The sequence below is a fragment of the Chenopodium album genome, chromosome 1 (assembly GCF_948465745.1).
Source record: "Chenopodium album chromosome 1, dcCheAlbu1.1, whole genome shotgun sequence".
Lineage (NCBI taxonomy): Eukaryota > Viridiplantae > Streptophyta > Magnoliopsida > Caryophyllales > Amaranthaceae > Chenopodium > Chenopodium album.
In genome coordinates this window covers 11,656,530-11,663,876 of record NC_137834.1, presented here as the reverse complement: position 1 = coordinate 11,663,876, position 7,347 = coordinate 11,656,530, and positions in this window count along the sequence as shown.

Below are 7,347 nucleotides of genomic sequence, written 5' to 3'. Positions count from 1 at the left end.
ATGGATATTGTACGAAACCAAATAACTGATCAGATATGGGAGTCCATTCAAAGGAATGCCGAGATAATGGAGCAACTTAATGAAGAAGAAAAAAACGAAGAACTAACCGATTATGAAAGCTAGTAACTGTTGTGTAGTACTCTCATTTTGTCAATGAGTTCAACTATAAAAAAACATGTGACCATTTTGAACGACGAATATAATAATAATAATAATAATAATAATAATAATAATAATTATTATTATTATTATTATTATTATTATTATTATTATTATTGTCGTTGTTGTAATATGCTAAAACATCTAAAACAAAAAATTAACAACTGAACTGATTAGAGCTGAACTAAACTGAACTGAAAATAAGTAAATATGAACAGACCCTTAATGTTTTCTTTTTAAATATGACAAAGAATTTGACTCTAACAGACCTGACCTGATTCAAACTTCATCCACTGAATTAACATCTTTGTAATTTTAGTATAATCAAAATCTGAGAGACTTGTTACAAGTAATGTAAGCAAACTATAAAGTAACCAAAAAAAAATATGGATTGTACAGTTGTACCTCTTACATACACTACTTTTTTTTTTTTAAAAAAAAAAAAAAAAAAAAAAAACAATCTCACATACACTCTTAATACATGATGATTACAATTATAATTACAAGTAAAATAAAATAACAACGATTATCTTAACATCGGAGTTTACCACAAGTGCGCATCCCATGCATAGCTCCCTTTACTTTTTTTAAAAGGTACTAGTAGAATATGGAAACACCTCAGCTTCAACTTCTTGGTTGACAACAGTCACAAAACTAGTATTACTTCCACCCTTAACACCCTCTTTGCTATCACCTTGTTCCTTTTCCTCCTTTTCACTTACCGTTGTAGTAGAGTTTTCTGCTGACGCTCCATCTTCTAAACTAATGGGCTTTTTCGCTTCCTCGTCGACTTCTTTGGGCTCTTGGCTTGGGCCGCCTTGCTGATTCCCTTGTAAGGCCATATTTCAAACAATCAACCAACTTAAAAGCCTTAAGTAGTAGTAGACAAGTTGTAGTAAGCTAGCCTAGTATGATCCAATTGATTTACTTTCTAGATGATGGCTTGGGGACTTCTCTTATGTCTCTAACTCGATTATATATATATATATATATATATATATATATATATATATATATATACTTAAGTATATGTCGGCTATAGTTTATGTAAGAAGGCTTAAAATGCTCTAGAATTCTCTAGCTTAGTTGTAATTAACACTTGTTAGAAGCACAAATTTCTTATCATATAAAAGTCTCTAGAATGTAAGTTTTTGACCTTTAAAAAGGGAAAGTATGTAGAAGTATCATGTAATAGGATTTCATCATTTAAAGATAAGTACAACTTTTTAAATTAGAAAACATTTTTTGGGATTGCGGATTAGGTTTAGATTCATCTTTGTTGGATCGGTAACAAGGACTCATAGGATTTCATCATTTATAGATAAGTACAACTTTTTAAATTAGAAAACATTTTTTGGGATTGCGGATTAGGTTTAGATTCATCTTTGTTGGATCGGTAACAAGGACTCTTTTTTTTGGAGGCAAAGGAAACGAAACATATTAAGTTGAACAAATCTTTTTTTTACACAATTAGTGAACAAATTAACCATTAGTACATATGGTGAATCGGCGATTCATCACTAAAAGTCTAAGAGCATGTTTAGATTTACTAAACTGAGTTGAGCTGAACTGAATAATTTTATAAGAGAAAAAAATTAAGAACTGAATTGAACTAAACTTATTGAAGCTGATCTGAATAATTATTATTATTTACTTTTTTTTTTTTGAAAGAATTGTTATAATTATTAGAATTTATTAATTAATATTATTATTAAATATTAATTCTTAATAGTTTGAATTATTAAATATTATTATTGATAATTATTAATAACTATTAATTACTATTAATATTAAAAAATATTAATTACTATTAATATTAATCATCATTAAAATTATTTTTAAATTAATAATTATTATAATTATTCAAAATAATAAATTATTATCAGCAATACAATATTAATTATAATTATTGAATATTAACTATTATTATTAATTATTATTTAAAAATATAGCAGAGCAAATTTCTTTTGAGCAGAGTAGTTATGATTTGAGCAGAGCAAAATAGAGCAGCTCTAAAGAACGGGGCCTAAATCTATCTCTAAGATATAATTATACGTATTATACTAGTATTTCCGTAGAGAGAGATTTGAGGGGGTTACATTTGTTTGCACCCAATTTACAATAATATTCACGTAAAAAAAAGTAAATAATTTTACTACTCCCTCCGTGTTTTTTTTACTTCCTTCATTTCTCTAATGCGCAGAGTTTTACTCATTTTAAGAAATGAAAGGAAAGCTATATGGAACAATGTTAGGATACCAATTTGGTTAATCTTAATTGAGGTAACTTTGATATGCTTTTTTTTTTTTTTTTTTAATGTATATAGCTAGACAATGGGATGATTTTAAAGCTAATAATATAGTTACTTTTACACACTAAGATTTGAATTTTACTCATTTAAAGAGGGTAATTTTATCAATAAAGCATAAATTACTTTGATATATATATATTGACTTAAATTTTATTTATACTAGGGAAACTTTTATTTATTTCATGGTAAATTTTGATCATTTTATCACTACTTCATACTTTTTTTTTAAAAAAAAAATTGTAAAATTAATTTTGGTATAATGGTATGACTAAGGGCATGTTCGACAAAATATAGCTGTGAACTGTAGTAGTAGATGTTAGCTGTGTAGGTGGTTGTTAACAAGCTTTTAGTTGTGAAAATAGATAATTTAAATATGAGTATTCGATAAAGTAGTGGTTGACTAGTTATTTACATATAAAAATCAATTTTTTTTCAATTATAGATTAAATTTTCAACAGCTACTTTAATTTTTTTTTTTTTTTTTTTTTATTATTATTATTATTATTATTATTATTATTATTATTATTATTATTATTATTATTATTATTTTTATTATTATTATTATTATTATTTTAGGTCAGTGGTTCTCCACGACGCGGCTATTGTCAGTTTGGTTCACGCATCAAGAGATAAGTTAATTCTGTCTTATTGCTTATTAGTATAACAATCTAAAAGACGAATATGGCTTCCAAGTTTCTGATTCCTGATATGTCTAAGTTAGAACCTCTTAATGGAAAGAATTATAAACGTTGGGCTGTTAGGATGCGTTTTTATTTGGAGCAAATTGATGTTGCATATGTTCTTGATGATATTGTTGAACCTGATGATAAGGATAATTTGTCTGAAAGTGATTTTAAGTTTGCTAAGGATGATAGAACCTGTAAGGGCATGTTGTTGCATTATATGTCGAATAGTTTGTTGGATATTTATATGGGTTTTTATCATGCTAAGGATATTTGGGATGCTTTAGAGAAAAAATATGGAACTGATGATGCTGGTACTAAACGTTATTGTGTTAGTAAGTGGTTAAGTTTTCAAGTTGTTGATGATAAGCCTATTATTGATCAGATTCATGCTTATGAGAGTGTTTGTATTAATATGGCTGCTGAAGGTCTGTCTATTTGTGATACTACCCTTGCTATTGTTCTGATTGAGAAACTCCTCCCTCTTGGAAGGATTTTCGTAACCAACTCATGCACAAAAAGAAAGACCTAACCTTAGAGGAACTTGCTGCCCACCTCAAAATCGAGGAGGAAAACCGTATCAAAGACAAAACCCCTTCTGTTTTTCCTTCCTCTTCTTCTGCCAAAGCCAACCTTGTTGAACCCAAATCAAACAACCAGTCCAAAGCCAAAAACAGTAACCTTAAGCCTAATGGGAAAATTCAGAAGTACAAGTTTAAGGGAATCTGATATGAGTGTGGTTTGACTGGTCACAGGGCTAGAGATTGCAAGAAGAATGGGCAAAGTCAAGCAAATCTTATTGAGGATTCTGACGTTATTGTTGCTGTTGTTTTAGAAGCTAACTTTACAGGTAATGATGCTGAGTGGATTGTTGACACTAGAGCTACCAGGCACATCTGCGCCAACAAGGACATGTTCACTACCTATGACAAGGTTGAAGGTGAAAATGTCTTCATGGGAAACTCAGCTTCTGCTTCTATCCAAGGCAAAGGGAAGATCGTTCTCACTCTCACTTCTGGAAAATTGCTTACTCTCACTAATGTTTTGCATGTTCTAGAAATGCGTAGGAATTTAATTTCTGGCAGTTTGCTCATGAAAGCTGGATTGAAGCTCTCCTTTAATTCTGATAGATTAGTTCTTACTCGCAATGGGGAATTTGTGGGGAAGGGCTTTTGTAATGGGGGGCTTTTTACTCTTGATGTTAAAGTTGACACTATGAATAAGAATGCTAGTACTTCTTCTGCTTATATTGCTGAGTTTATTGATTTATGGAATGCTAGATTAGGTCACGTTAATATTGATTCTGTTAAAAGGCTTAAACACTTAAATTTGATTCCAAGTTTTTCTAACACTGATTTTTCGAAATGTCAAGTTTGTGTTGAAGCCAAATTTACTAAGAAGCCATTTAAATCAGTAGATAGACAGACTGAAGTACTAGAACTTGTTCATAGTGACTTAGGTGATTTTAATAATCACGAAAGTAGAGGGGGTAAAAAGTATTATATTACTTTTGTTGATGATTGTTCACGTTTTTGCATGGTTTATCTTCTCAGGTCTAAGGACGAAGCTGAGGAAATGTTCCTCAAATATAAAGCTGAGGTAGAAAACCAGTTGGACAAAAGGATCAAGAGGGTTAGGAGTGACAGGGGTGGTGAGTACAACCCTGACACTCTTAAGGCATTTTGTGAGCAACTTGGCATTGTTCATGAGACGACGACTCCCTATTCACCCGAACAAAACGGTATAGCTGAAAGGAAAAATAGAACTTTAAAGAATATGATGAATTCTATGCTTATTAGTTTTGGGCTTCCTAATAACATGTGGGGGGAGGCTATTCTTTCTTCTTGTCATGTTTTGAACAGGGTTCCTCACAAGAAGCTTGACAAGACTCCATACGAAATATGGAAGGGTCGAGTGCCAAACCTGAAATATTTGAAAGTGTGGGGGTGCCTAGAAAAAGTAGGCATACCTAGTTTCAAGAGGGATAAAATTGGTCCCAAAACTGTTGATGATATTTTTATTGGCTATGCTTATCAAAGTGCAGCTTATCGTTTCTTTGTTAAAGGTGCTAACAACTCCTATGCAGGTGGTCATATCATTGAAGCAAGAGATCCTGAGTTCTTTGAGAACATTTTTCCTTTGAAAATGTCTCCTTCTAATGATAGTGAATTGCATGCTAGTAGTTCTGTTATTTTACCTATTGCTAATGCTCCTATTACTAACGATGATTCTGTTTTGGAGCCAAGGAGAAGCAAAAGGGCAAGAAAGGAAAACAGTTTTGGTCCTGATTTTATTACTTCCTATTTATCTGAATCTTCCTTAATTGATGATGATTTTGTGCATATTTTTGTTTTGGAAGATGATCCAAGAACCTATGATGAGGCAATGAGGTTAGTTGATGCTGTTTTTTGGAAAGAAGCAATTGATAGTGGGTTACAATCAATTCTCAATAATAACACTTGGGAATTGGTTGAACTTCCTAGAGGTTGTAAGCCCATTACTTGTAAATGGATCTTTCGGAAAAAGTTAAAGGCCGATGGATCCATAGACAAGTATAAGGCAAGGATAGTGGTAAGGGGTTTTACTCAAAAGTTTGGCATTGATTATTTTGATACTTACTCCCCTGTTACTAAAATTGCAACCATTAGGACTTTAATTGCTCTTGCTTGCATTTTTGATCTTGTTGTTCATCAAATGGATGTCAAAACTGCATTTTTGAATGGTGACTTGGATGAGGAGATTTACATGGTCCAACCTGAAGGGTTCGTTGTTCCAAGACAAGAGGAAAAGGTTTGTAAGTTAGTCAAGTCATTGTATGGGCTTAAACAAGCTCCAAAGCAATGGCATGACAAATTCGATAAGACTATGACTGGTAATGGTTTTCATGTTAATGAAGGTGACTCTTGTGTTTATTTTAAGCATGATAGTCATGGTTGTGTAATTATTTGTCTTTATGTGGATGATATGTTGATTTTTGGGACTAACTTGGATCGTGTAAATGAGACAAAACAGTTTTTGAGTTCGAATTTTGAAATGAAAGACATGGGTGAGGCAGATGTGATTTTGGGAGTTAAAATCAAAAGGACTCCAAATGGCATCTGTCTTAATCAGTCACACTATGTTGAAAAACTTCTTAAAAAGTTTGACTCATTTAATGTCGATCCAGTTAAGACTCCCTATGACCCAAGTTTCCACCTAAAGAAAAATAATGGTAATCCAGTTAATCAGTCTGAATATGCTAGAATTATTGGCAGTGTTATGTTTCTTATGAACTACACTAGACCTGACATTGCTTATTCTGTTAGTGACGCGGGTGCAAGGAACTTAGTGGAAGAAGTGGAAGACATGCCACGTGTCATGACATGAAGTAGGGCCAAGCTCCTTGGAGGTCACCTTTCGGGGCTAACCATCATCACACTTGAAGAAAAGAAGCTTATCAATATATGATGCAGCTACTTCATTCAGCCATATCTCCTTCTTTACAAGGAATTTTTAGGTGATTCAAGTTGGAGGTGAAATTAGAGTTCAAGAGCTTTCCAACGACTGGTCACATGCCAAATTTGAGCGAGAAAAGAAGAAGTTATGAACGTTTGAAGTTGAGCTGTCCAGGAGCAGGGGAGTTCGACCGAACCTACACTGTGGTTCGCCCGAACTCCCAGGCAGTTTCAGAGCTGATTTTTGCATCTTTGCAGGAGTGGTCAAACTCAAAAAGTTTGACCGAACCTACCCACAAGTTCGACCGAACTTACCCAGAGTTCGGCCGAACCTTTTCCCGTTTTTCTGCCATTTTGTGCGAACTATTTAAGTTGTTTTAAGACGTTTTTGCATATTAATTTTTGTTGAACTTTGTAATCAAGAGACTTTCACTCTCTACCATAATCTTTGTGATTATCTTGATTTCTTTGTGATTGCATCTCTTGTAATATTTGTGGTTACATCTTAATCTTAGCTTTACTTGGTGTTGGCTTTGATTAAGACCCCTATTTCATCTATCTTTGTGAATTTGAGATAGATTATCTTGGGTTGTTGGTTTGAACTTGTTGTTACTTGATTTCTCCTCCCTTTTAACTTGTCTTTCCTTGGTTATTTCATATCATTTGGTATCAGAGCCTAGGTTATTAGCCTAGAAAGATCCTACCTTTTTTTATTTTCTCTTTCCCCCTCTCAAAAGATCTCATCTTTTCCCACAAAAAT